Raw genomic sequence first — 10,397 nt, forward strand, 5'->3', positions numbered from 1 at the left:
ATATATAATCCATCTGGAAAGTATTGACAGTTTAGTTTTTCTGCTTTAAATTTCTTCCACAGTGTCATCCCAAATTGTATTAAATTAATATCTTTCCTCAACATCCTACGCAGAATCAGATAATCAATTTGTAATCACTTGACTGTCATGCCCTCCAAAGTGTGCATCAGAATCTTTCCTCCTTTCCGCTGCTAACTTGTCAATGTGACTCTTGAATGCAGCCCGATTACAGAAATTAGATTTGTGCTGGTGGAAATCATTGGTTCAAGCCAAAAAAAAAAAGAAAACCCCACAAAAAAAACCCAAACAGGAATTTATTAGGGGACCAAAAACACCTCAGAGATTTATCACACCTCCACTACAGTTTTATTACTTGAGCAAGAGTGCAGGCAAGTGAATGTACACAAGAGACTTAAATGATTAAACCCCATTCTGAGATTAATTAACAGTTTGTAAGGACAGCGGATAACTATTTTCCCTAAGGTGGTTTTGTAATGTGATGCTTAGACAAGTGAGAGGACCTCAGAGTTTTCTTTCAAGAAACAAAGAGAAATAAATTAAAGAAGAAACTTTTTGTTTGCTGTGCAGAGGTATATAACACATCTGCACCTAAAAGTGCAAACAGATGCAAGACAATGTTAGAGTTGTGTGTATTTTAATGTTATAATTAGAGATCAGCTGTTAGATAGTAGTCAATGTTTCTGGACAGTATCGTAACCAATATCTTTCTGACGGTGATGAAACACTGCAAAATACAATTAAGCGTACAGAATGAGACTTCTGGTAATACTTAGCTTTTTTTTCTTGTCGCATGAATTAGTTTGCTTTTAGCATATTGCTGGCATGGAGGTGATGAAGACATCTACCTTAACACTTATTTATTAATAAAAATGAACAAAAATGACCACTTGACGTGTCGATTACAGGTCACAGCAAATGGAAACCAAAAATTCATCAAAGTTATATGAAAGTTAGAATGTGTAAGAGAAATAATTTATTACAGGCCTGTTAAGTTATGGATAGGTCATCTGTGTGTAATTAATCTGTTACATACATTTTAAATTAAATTACTGACATTAATTAACTTGCATACAAGAAATATATAAATTCTTAAGTTGCATCTGTACAGATTGCTGACAATCTGCCTGCATCATTCTGTGCATCAAACAGTTACTAATGAATGTTATTCAATTACAATAAACAGGAGATACACTTTTAAATGATTTGATAGGACACAAATCCACACCTCCATTAAAAGATTTTTTTTTTTAGTTAATTAGATCAAATGCTGTCCATGCAAACAGTACAGTTATTTGTGCAGACTATTACCAGACAGTCAGTTTCATGCAGGCAGTTCCTACATGACATTGAATTTGTGTGGGATTTTTTTCCCCAGCAGTTTTTCTTTTTTTTCATTCTTGTTTCTTCATGTCTCACATGATCACCTCACCTGCTGACTTTAAGAGAGGAGCACAAGATTGCAGCGAGACTGAGAAGATGACGAAGAAGAGAGACAATCACAAAGGGAAGGGGTGGGTGGTACGTAGACAGGAAGAAGAAAAGCAAAGGCTAAAGATGAGATGAGGAGAAGGAGAAAGACTTTCATTTACTCAGCCCTTTTTGTGGGAGGACAGAGCTTTGGAGTCCTTGGGCTTCAGGTCAATAAAGCCATTAGATTATAGTGGTACAATCAAACACTACCAAGGATGTCTAGAGATCTTAAAAGTGCTTGTGTTTGAGTGCGTGTGTGTGAGAGCGGTGGTAGGAGGAGTGTGCTTGAGACAAATGAGTGACACCGCATGAACACACAGCAGGCTGGAGAGACAATCTGTCATTGTGTAAACATGAGCTCTCCTTCTGACTGGGACACACACTGATAAAACACCCCCAGGACTGCTGCTTCTAATATTCTCACATCTTTGTTTTTTGTTTTTTTTTTAAACTTTATGTCTTTGCAATGCATTTAAATGACAGTCTCTAGATATTTGTGTCCTTCATTGAAGTTGAGTCTATTGAGGTATAAAAATTGAAAACAACCACAGGCAAATGCTTAACAGAAGCACCTTTTTTATTCAAAAAGTCTGGAACATTATTTGTGGTCCAGGATGAACAAAGTTACAATTAATAAAAATTAGAACGTAAGTCCTTTAAACTGAGTTTCTGAGAGACAGAGCCGACCTTCAACTGTCATTGGACGAGAAACAGTCATTTCCTGGTTGATCACTGTGGTGTTTACAGTGGTGCTGGCATCCAAACTAAAAACCTACAGAATCAAAATATGCTTCTAAAAAATGTCATTGGAAAGACGGACACCTATGCAACTAGATTGTTGCATCTTATATATTATTTTTGTTTATTTTTCAGTTGGATCATGCAAGACATATCCCAAATTAAAAGTAGAAAACTTTGACAATGATTTACCCTATGTATATTCTAATTCCAAAGTCTTGTTTATGCATATAGATTCACTAGAAATTGGTTGCCCCCATTAAAATCTGGGGTCAAAATCTAGATTTCCCTTCAATAAAGAAACCACATTTTCCAGTTACAAAAATAAAACGGGTGAATGTTTCTTTCTTTTTTTTTTTTTTGCATTGGCTGCAGGCTCGAACTGACATGAGGTGAACTGCGTGAGTATGCAAATGTTTGCACCGGTGAGGTGAACGCTTTTTTGAAGTTCATCCTCCTAACTCTCTGTGCAAAGTGAAGATAATGTCTGGAGGTGCTTATGTATGAGAGCAGAGAAGGTAGTTGTCAAGAACATTTTCACAAAGTGAGCGTGAGTGCGCATGCAGATAAGTTTTTCGACTACGTCTGCTTCTATTCTTTTTAGTTTTTTTTCCCCTGACATTTTGATAAAACATATGTAAAAAGACAAAGTTTATCTTTTCTATCGACCAATCAGCATTTTGACACCGTCAAGTTGTTTGCGTCACTTCTCTGGATTTTAGTCTCAGCTATTGGCTGTTAATAATGTTTTTGCATATCTGATGTTTTTTTCTGATTTCTAGTCACATACAGCCATACTAAAAATAAGACACCTTTTTAAATATTTGGTTCTTTACTATGGTTTATGTCAAACATCACTACTGTTCTGGTCTCCTATTACTACAATTACGACTCATTTGTCCAAAATACATCATTACAGAAGACTTGGTATTTTGTCTGCATTCTCCCTGAAAAATTTTTACTCTGGTCTTCAAATTTTTCTTAGACAGCAAAGAAAAACTTTACACCCCTGTAGACACGAAAAGTCCAATAATGTCAGTGATCTCTGAGTTTGTTTTGGTCTGGGTTTTGTTCATACAAAATTCATCACACTGCTCATCATGTGTCCAGAGCTGAAGCTTAAAACTTTGAAAGTCTGGTTTTAGTTTTTAAAACAGATTCAAATTCAAATAGTTTAAGTTCTTTGTTGACTATATGTATAAACTGAAAGAAAGAACGGAGCAGAATAGAAGATCAAAAAGTCTGATCATGATTTTAAGCCTAATAAAGCCCCAGCTGGAGGTTTATGACCACAAACAAACACCCTATTCTCAAAGCCCACGTAAGCCCCACTGTTTGCCCTGAGATTTTCTGTTTACTTAACCATAGTTTTTCTCCTGGTTTTGTGTCTCGGTGTGTGTCTGCGTGCACACCTTTGAGTGTGTGTCTGCATAAATCTGTAACGTCTTCACGCTCTCTCACTTTTGAGGCCTTTTTTCCTTTTCTCTCTGGAGTTTTCCTGTCACTCACCCATCCTCTGCAGGTGGTGTGTATGTGCGCGATATGCATACGGTAACAAGGCGAAGCCAGACCCGCCATTCGCACGTTGTCTTTTTATCCTATCAGATTGGCTCGTGTGTTTCAGTGGGTATTCTTTCATTAATTATCTGAGATTTGTGTGTGTACATATTTCACCATCTGGGTGAGTGTGTTTCAGCCCCCCCCCCCACCGTGCAATAATGAGACGTTCCGGCTAGACAGAGCTTTGGGAAGGTCAGGATAAATTGAGGCGACAAGAAGTGAGAAGGATGAGATTTTTGAGAGCCCAATGAGAAAACTGAATAAACCTAGAGTCAATTAGTGGGTTATAATTCTCCCACAATTACTAAGGGAGGAAAAATAAAGGCAAATACGTACGTAAGAAGAAGGTGGACAATGTGGAGAAAACCTGCCCTGACATCAGATGACTTAAGAATCATTTTTCTAAATAAATATTTTGAATGATTCAATGATTTGCAAAACTATTCATACTCCTCGAACATTTTCGCTGTGATCTTACAACCACAAACTTTATATTGTTTTATTTGAAATTGTATGTAATAGATCAACACAAAGTATTACATAAGTATGAAATGGGATGGAATGCATACATAGTTTCAGTTTTAGTTTGTTTTGTTTGTTATGTTCTGTTTTGTGTGTGTGTGTTTTTATTATGTACATCCCAATATACACAATATACATTAAAGGTTGTGGTTTTAAGGGGTATGAATACTTTTGCAAAGAAACTTTGTTTTATTGTTCCTGTTAGTGTTACTAAAATGGTCAAATTTGAAACATGCAGGTTTTGGGCAAATGCTGAATGTTTGCAAATCTGTTCACATGGATTAGCCAAACTCGGGGGAACGGATTGCAAATCCACCCTCGCAGTTTCATAATCTGAGGAAACCGATTTTCCAAACACCTTGCACCTGGCAGATTCTGCACATTTGAGCAAAGGCTATTGCAGGAAACAGAAAGAGACAGCAAAGCTATCTTTTGGTTTGTTCTGTGGAAACAAGTGGAGGAGACCTGTGCTATGTTGTATGACTTTTTATTACATATGGCAGCGAAAGAAATCTCCATTAGACACAGATTTTGTATGGGTGTCAGGCAGGAAACCAGGAGGACAAACACCATGAGCTGGTTTGTCGCTCACAGATACTCTCTGGAGCCACACTGGAAAATGTAAACTGCATTTATAAGTGGAAGCAGGTTTTCCTAACGCTCATCTTCAGGCATCTGTTCTTGACTAATATGTATAAATCAGAATTTCACAGCATAATCAAATCTCCAGTGTAAGAGCAAAGGGAGTCATCTCCTCTAAATATTAGACTTGTTATGATGCTTTGCCTTGCTACATGAGTTATTATTCTACCCAAGTACACCAGAGTTTTACTCTGTGCAGTGGAGCTCCAAATATTATGGTAATAACAGATATCAGATGGGTTTTCTGGGGAAAAGCTCTTCACATTTGATACACATGGTTTTGTCCACGTGCGTGTGCAGTGTGTGTGTGTCTGTGTGTGTGCGTGTGTGTTTGTGTGTGTCTGCTTGCACTGCAGGTTCATATCTGGACACGATTACGGGAAAGCGAGAGGCGGCAGCCTCTCTGAGCACCGGCTGGAGTTTTCTCACATCCCCAGTCCGAATTAAACCCTCATGAGGGAAACTGAGAGCAAACCTCTCAGCTCTTCTCATCAAAAGCACATTCCTTTGAACATTTTGAACAAAAATGTAGAAATATTATGTCAAAGTCAGCAACAAAAATTGGACACAAAAGAGATGTGATGATGATGCCTTTTACAAGGTCAGCTCCTCATCTCTCATGTGTTTCATCTCCTCAGCCTCTCTGGCCCATGGCTCACTGTGATCTTCATAAAATGTGTTTCATCAAATGTGTTGGCACTGCTCAGTGATGGTGGTGTTTGAGGAAGGTGGCGGTGTGAACATCCTGTCCCTATAGGCCGGGTCAGAGCACTAATGAAGAAAAATACCATGTGCCTTCAATACATCTGGTCAAAGCTTTTCTAAAAAATAAAACACCAAACAATAGGTGGATTAGCCAATCAGCCACATTGTTAAACCAGCTGAGGCATTGTGTGGAGACCCTGCTTGTCTGTTAAAATAACTCTGACCTGTTTAGGCATTGAGAAGGGGATCAATGCAAATGGCCTGCGGCCGACGTGTGGCCATACAATGCGTTCTGGACGATAACGCCATGAAATGGGACAGCTGGTAATAGAATAAACAAAGAAACTGGACGACACGTGATTGGGAATGACAGGTGGAGGCTGAGGATGTTTCCTCTACTATAGTGGGCTCTTCTTTACGTTGAATTGGAAAGCATAAAACGATACCTACATCGTATGATACCTACATACGATGTAGGTATGATACCTGCGACATCATAGGTATGCGACATCACTTTTGTCGTAGGTCTGACTAAAGTGGCAGGCAAAAATGGCCTATAACAAAAAGAATGACTTGAACATACGTGTATCTATGTATTAGGGCTTTTGTTGTAAAATGCAATCATTGCAGATCTAGAGATTAATTTCTGTTGTTTTAATTGGCATATTTCTATTTCTGTTTTTTTTTTATTCAATATTTTCTATACTGGTCATTTCTTTGTCTCATTCTTTAAAAATAAGAGTTTGAGGTAAAACTAAGATAATGTGATAAGGACATTACTCTATGTGTTTCATTGAGAGAAATGGAATGCAACAAATATCTAAAATGAAAAAAAAAAGTTAAAATGACTACAGAAATATATTCATTACTTTGGTTTGATCTGTCACTTAAAATCCCAATAAAACACAGCAAAGTCTTTGGTTTCAACCCACCGAAATGTGCAAAAGTTTAAGAAGTATCAAATAAGTATAATTTTATTTTACAAGGGTTAGAGTTAGTAAAATAAGAATATTGGTCTGTAGAATCTTGGAGTCGTTCTATTTCTTGAACTATTGCATTTACTGTACGAGACATAGTGGAGCAGTGGGATTCACACACATAATGATCACTGTCTGAATTCAGAACGAATGGCATCATGTTTCTGAGGGACGCATTTAGAGAGTATCTGGCTGCTGATGTTAAACTGCTGATATTAATCTCATCCTGCTGTGTGTTATTCACTCCCTGAAACTGTTTTGATGCCTCATTTCTTACTTCTAGGGAGATTTCCAGAGAATTCTTACTGGGGAAAGTCATTTTTAAGAACAGTCTTTGATATCACAACAAATTTGTAATGTTTCAATATGCACAGCGGTGTTCATGTTTTTTTTTTTTTATATTCGCTCTCCACAAAGTAAAAGCATGCATATTTGATCAGCTCATCTAGCTTTAGGGGTTATTGAGGAAAAATAATCAATTTTAGGCCAGCTAAGGCAGTAATTGTTTTGAGTTTTCCGATTGTACAATTGATTGAAAATCATTCCAATTTTTATTCCTGAAACTTTTACTGTTTTCTTTATGTGTTATTGAGCACTCTTTATGGAGTAAACTTGAGAATTTGCACTAATGSAAGGGGCCTTGTCACATTATCGGGGTCATGATAAAATACCCCTGATATTTTAAACTCTATTCTCAGAGTTCAAGATATATTCTTTTTGTTTTGCATCCAAAATGTCTCCATTAAAAGCATCGATATTTGATATCAAGCACCACAGGGATCACTATTGCATTATTTTAAACAAGCAAAATTTTAGCAAGTTAAGAGAGGTGGTTGAGAATGACGCAACCTTGAGATAAAGTGGAAAAAATGACCTTAAAATCTTATGTTCTGTTTATCATTACATGCACACACATGCATAAATGTGAAAATTCACAGGATGTCTGCAGAGGGACTACTGAATAGAGTGATGCTTTTTTTTTTTAATTCGGAAAAGTTTGCCTTAGTGGCACAGCGCATAAAGTTATGTTTCTCTCCGTGTAACTCAGAAATAACATGTTTCTGCTTTTGAAAGCAGAAATGCTGCATAATGTTCAGCATACAATCATGAAGCACTCTTCAGCTTTCATGGGCATCTCAGGGGCTTCGAGCGCCAAAAACAAGGTAAATTACAGAGATCATGTCTAAAAGGACATTATCTGTGGAAACATTTTTAGTCAATTTGCAATCTCAGGGGTAGATTTGCAAGTATAAGATGTGAGTTCAAAGCTAGTTCCTCCTTTTTCATTATTTTTGATAAAGCCTCTGGGAAAATGTGCTGATTGCAGACATAAGAGTACACGCAGAAAATAATAATTTTCTGCTCCATTACGTTACCTTCTAATCTGTCCTGGGAAAGCATCGCTGTCACTGCTTTGTTAGGAGAATATAACTGTTGAAAGATGTACAAACAGGCTTGTTTCAAGTACAGCACTGTGAAAGGGAAGTAAACCCTGGATAAGTTTTAATGTAGAAATAATTACATTCTCTTTATTTATATTTTTGTCATTTCACAACAAAGTTACATTATAATTGATCCAAGTGAAACTGTGAATTAAGTTCAGTCTGTTACTCAATTTAACTTAAAAAGTTTTCTGTCCAAGGAATGCAGTCTTATTTGCGTCATTCACGCTTCCTGGACGGGCAAGTAGTGACAGTAGACAATCGTTGTTGGCGTGTCGTTGACTTTACAGCAATCCCTCATACTGAGCAAGGAGCGACAGTGGAAAAGAAAAACTCACCTTGAACACATAGAGACCTGCATGAGAACCAGAACCTGGCTCGGTATGACAGGCCATCTGCCACAACCGAAACATCAGAACTGATGTAGAAGCACTTTCTATTTTCATGAAAAATAAATTGTTAAAAGCAGAAGAGGGAAAATGTTTAGTCGTTGGCAGCAATATGTCAGTCGATGCCCTTGTCCAGGAAGTTATCATTGGTAAACAAAAGGCCAGACCAGGTGTAGCTTCTAATTTAAACCACAGAACTCACTAAGTCGACATTTATTAAAAAAAGATTATACCAATTGAGGGAAAGAAAAATTTTGTAGCRTGTTTTAAGATGTGACTCACAACAAAATCTTGCATATATACAACATTTATAAAACTGCAGAACTCAAAGGGGGCGTACTTTCTGTACTCTCTAAAGACAACAGGTAAAGCCGCCCTGATCTTGACATTAGGGGTTTTTGAAACACAATACACAAACCTGCTGTTATTATTGTGACCTTAAAGAAATTGCTGCAACAATATCTTGARAATCCAAAACTAAAATTCCCAGCATGAATCTTACTACTTTCCATCTCTGTAGCGCAGTAGATGGAGTCTCATAGTGCCGTTTCAAATTCTGCAGTTGTGAAGAGCCCGTCTGTCTTCACTGATTTGGGAAAATTTAAATGTGGCAGAAAAATAAACCTTTCAAGTTCTGTTGCATTCATAATTTCCAGGCAGTCTGCCGGCACTGGATTATAGCCGCGCGAGCCACCAGAATGCTTTACACACTGATGTTTTAAAATGTGTGAGGCAAACTGGTGCAAGAGATGAAATGTTTTTGTATGCATACTTAATCCACTACTAATGTCATTTTAGCTTTTGCTGTTTGAGAGCTCTGTGGGTTTTCAGCTTGAATCAGACAGATATGCAAACAGCTACAAATTTACTCAACACAACATACACAATGCTGTGAAACAGCATTTCCCCCCCATTTGTAGATTTCTTCTGTTTCTGCATTTTTGTCACACTTAAATGTCTCAGATCATTAAGCACATTTTAATATCAGGCAGATGTAGTCACAGGAAAATACAGTTTTGAAGAGATAATTTCAAGTATCAGTGGAAAAAGCTATAAAACTCTCCTTGTGAAATCACAAAATAGCTCCTGATTAACACAATTTTTGGACAGCTTTCTCCAGACTATTTCAAAAGCCACAACCAGGCCTGATTACAGACAGACATGAAGAATTGGGAAATCACTTAAATAGACCCGCACTGCTTTTTTTGTCTCTGTCTGGAAAAGCGACGCATCGCCCACAAATCTAAAGATGTTCAAGAATAGATGAGCAAAAAATTCCTGACTTCTATCTTGACTTTTGAATAGTCACCCAAAAGCAAGATTTAGTTCAGCAACAAGCTCACAAATCATAGAAAGAAAGACTGTTGTAAAACAACTGAGTATCTTCAGTTGGAGACTCATTCAGATCCATTGAAGACAGACCACTACACAAACTGCACTCCCATATTTAAACTCCATTTTTGTATTTATTGTTATTGTGTCTTGATATTGTGTCTGTTTTTATTTTCAGTGACACTAAGTGTCTAGAAAAACACAAATAAATAAAATGTATGAGGAAGAAACTTGGAAAATATGAGTTCTAAAGGCATTAAATTTTCCTTTGGGACTACTAAGATGTTTTGCACCATTTCTAAGCTTTTGGGTCTTAAGTGAACCACAGTGAGGGCCATTATTTACAAATAGAGAAAACATGGGACTGAGTTGATAATAGCCAGAAGTGAGCAGCCTACCAACATTACTCCATCAGCACTTCAAAAGCTCATCCAGAAGAACCTAAAACAATATTTAATGCCCCCACAGGCCTCACTGATCTCAGTCAGTTAATTAAGTTGATTGCCAAAGTTAATTACACCTAATTGTCATAACTTAACAACCAGACAGAGATTTAGCATAGATGTTTTCTGTGACAGAGTTCAAAGCAGAAAACCACT

Source organism: Poecilia reticulata, linkage group LG2, assembly GCF_000633615.1.
Source record: "Poecilia reticulata strain Guanapo linkage group LG2, Guppy_female_1.0+MT, whole genome shotgun sequence".
Taxonomy (NCBI): Eukaryota; Metazoa; Chordata; class Actinopteri; order Cyprinodontiformes; family Poeciliidae; genus Poecilia; species Poecilia reticulata.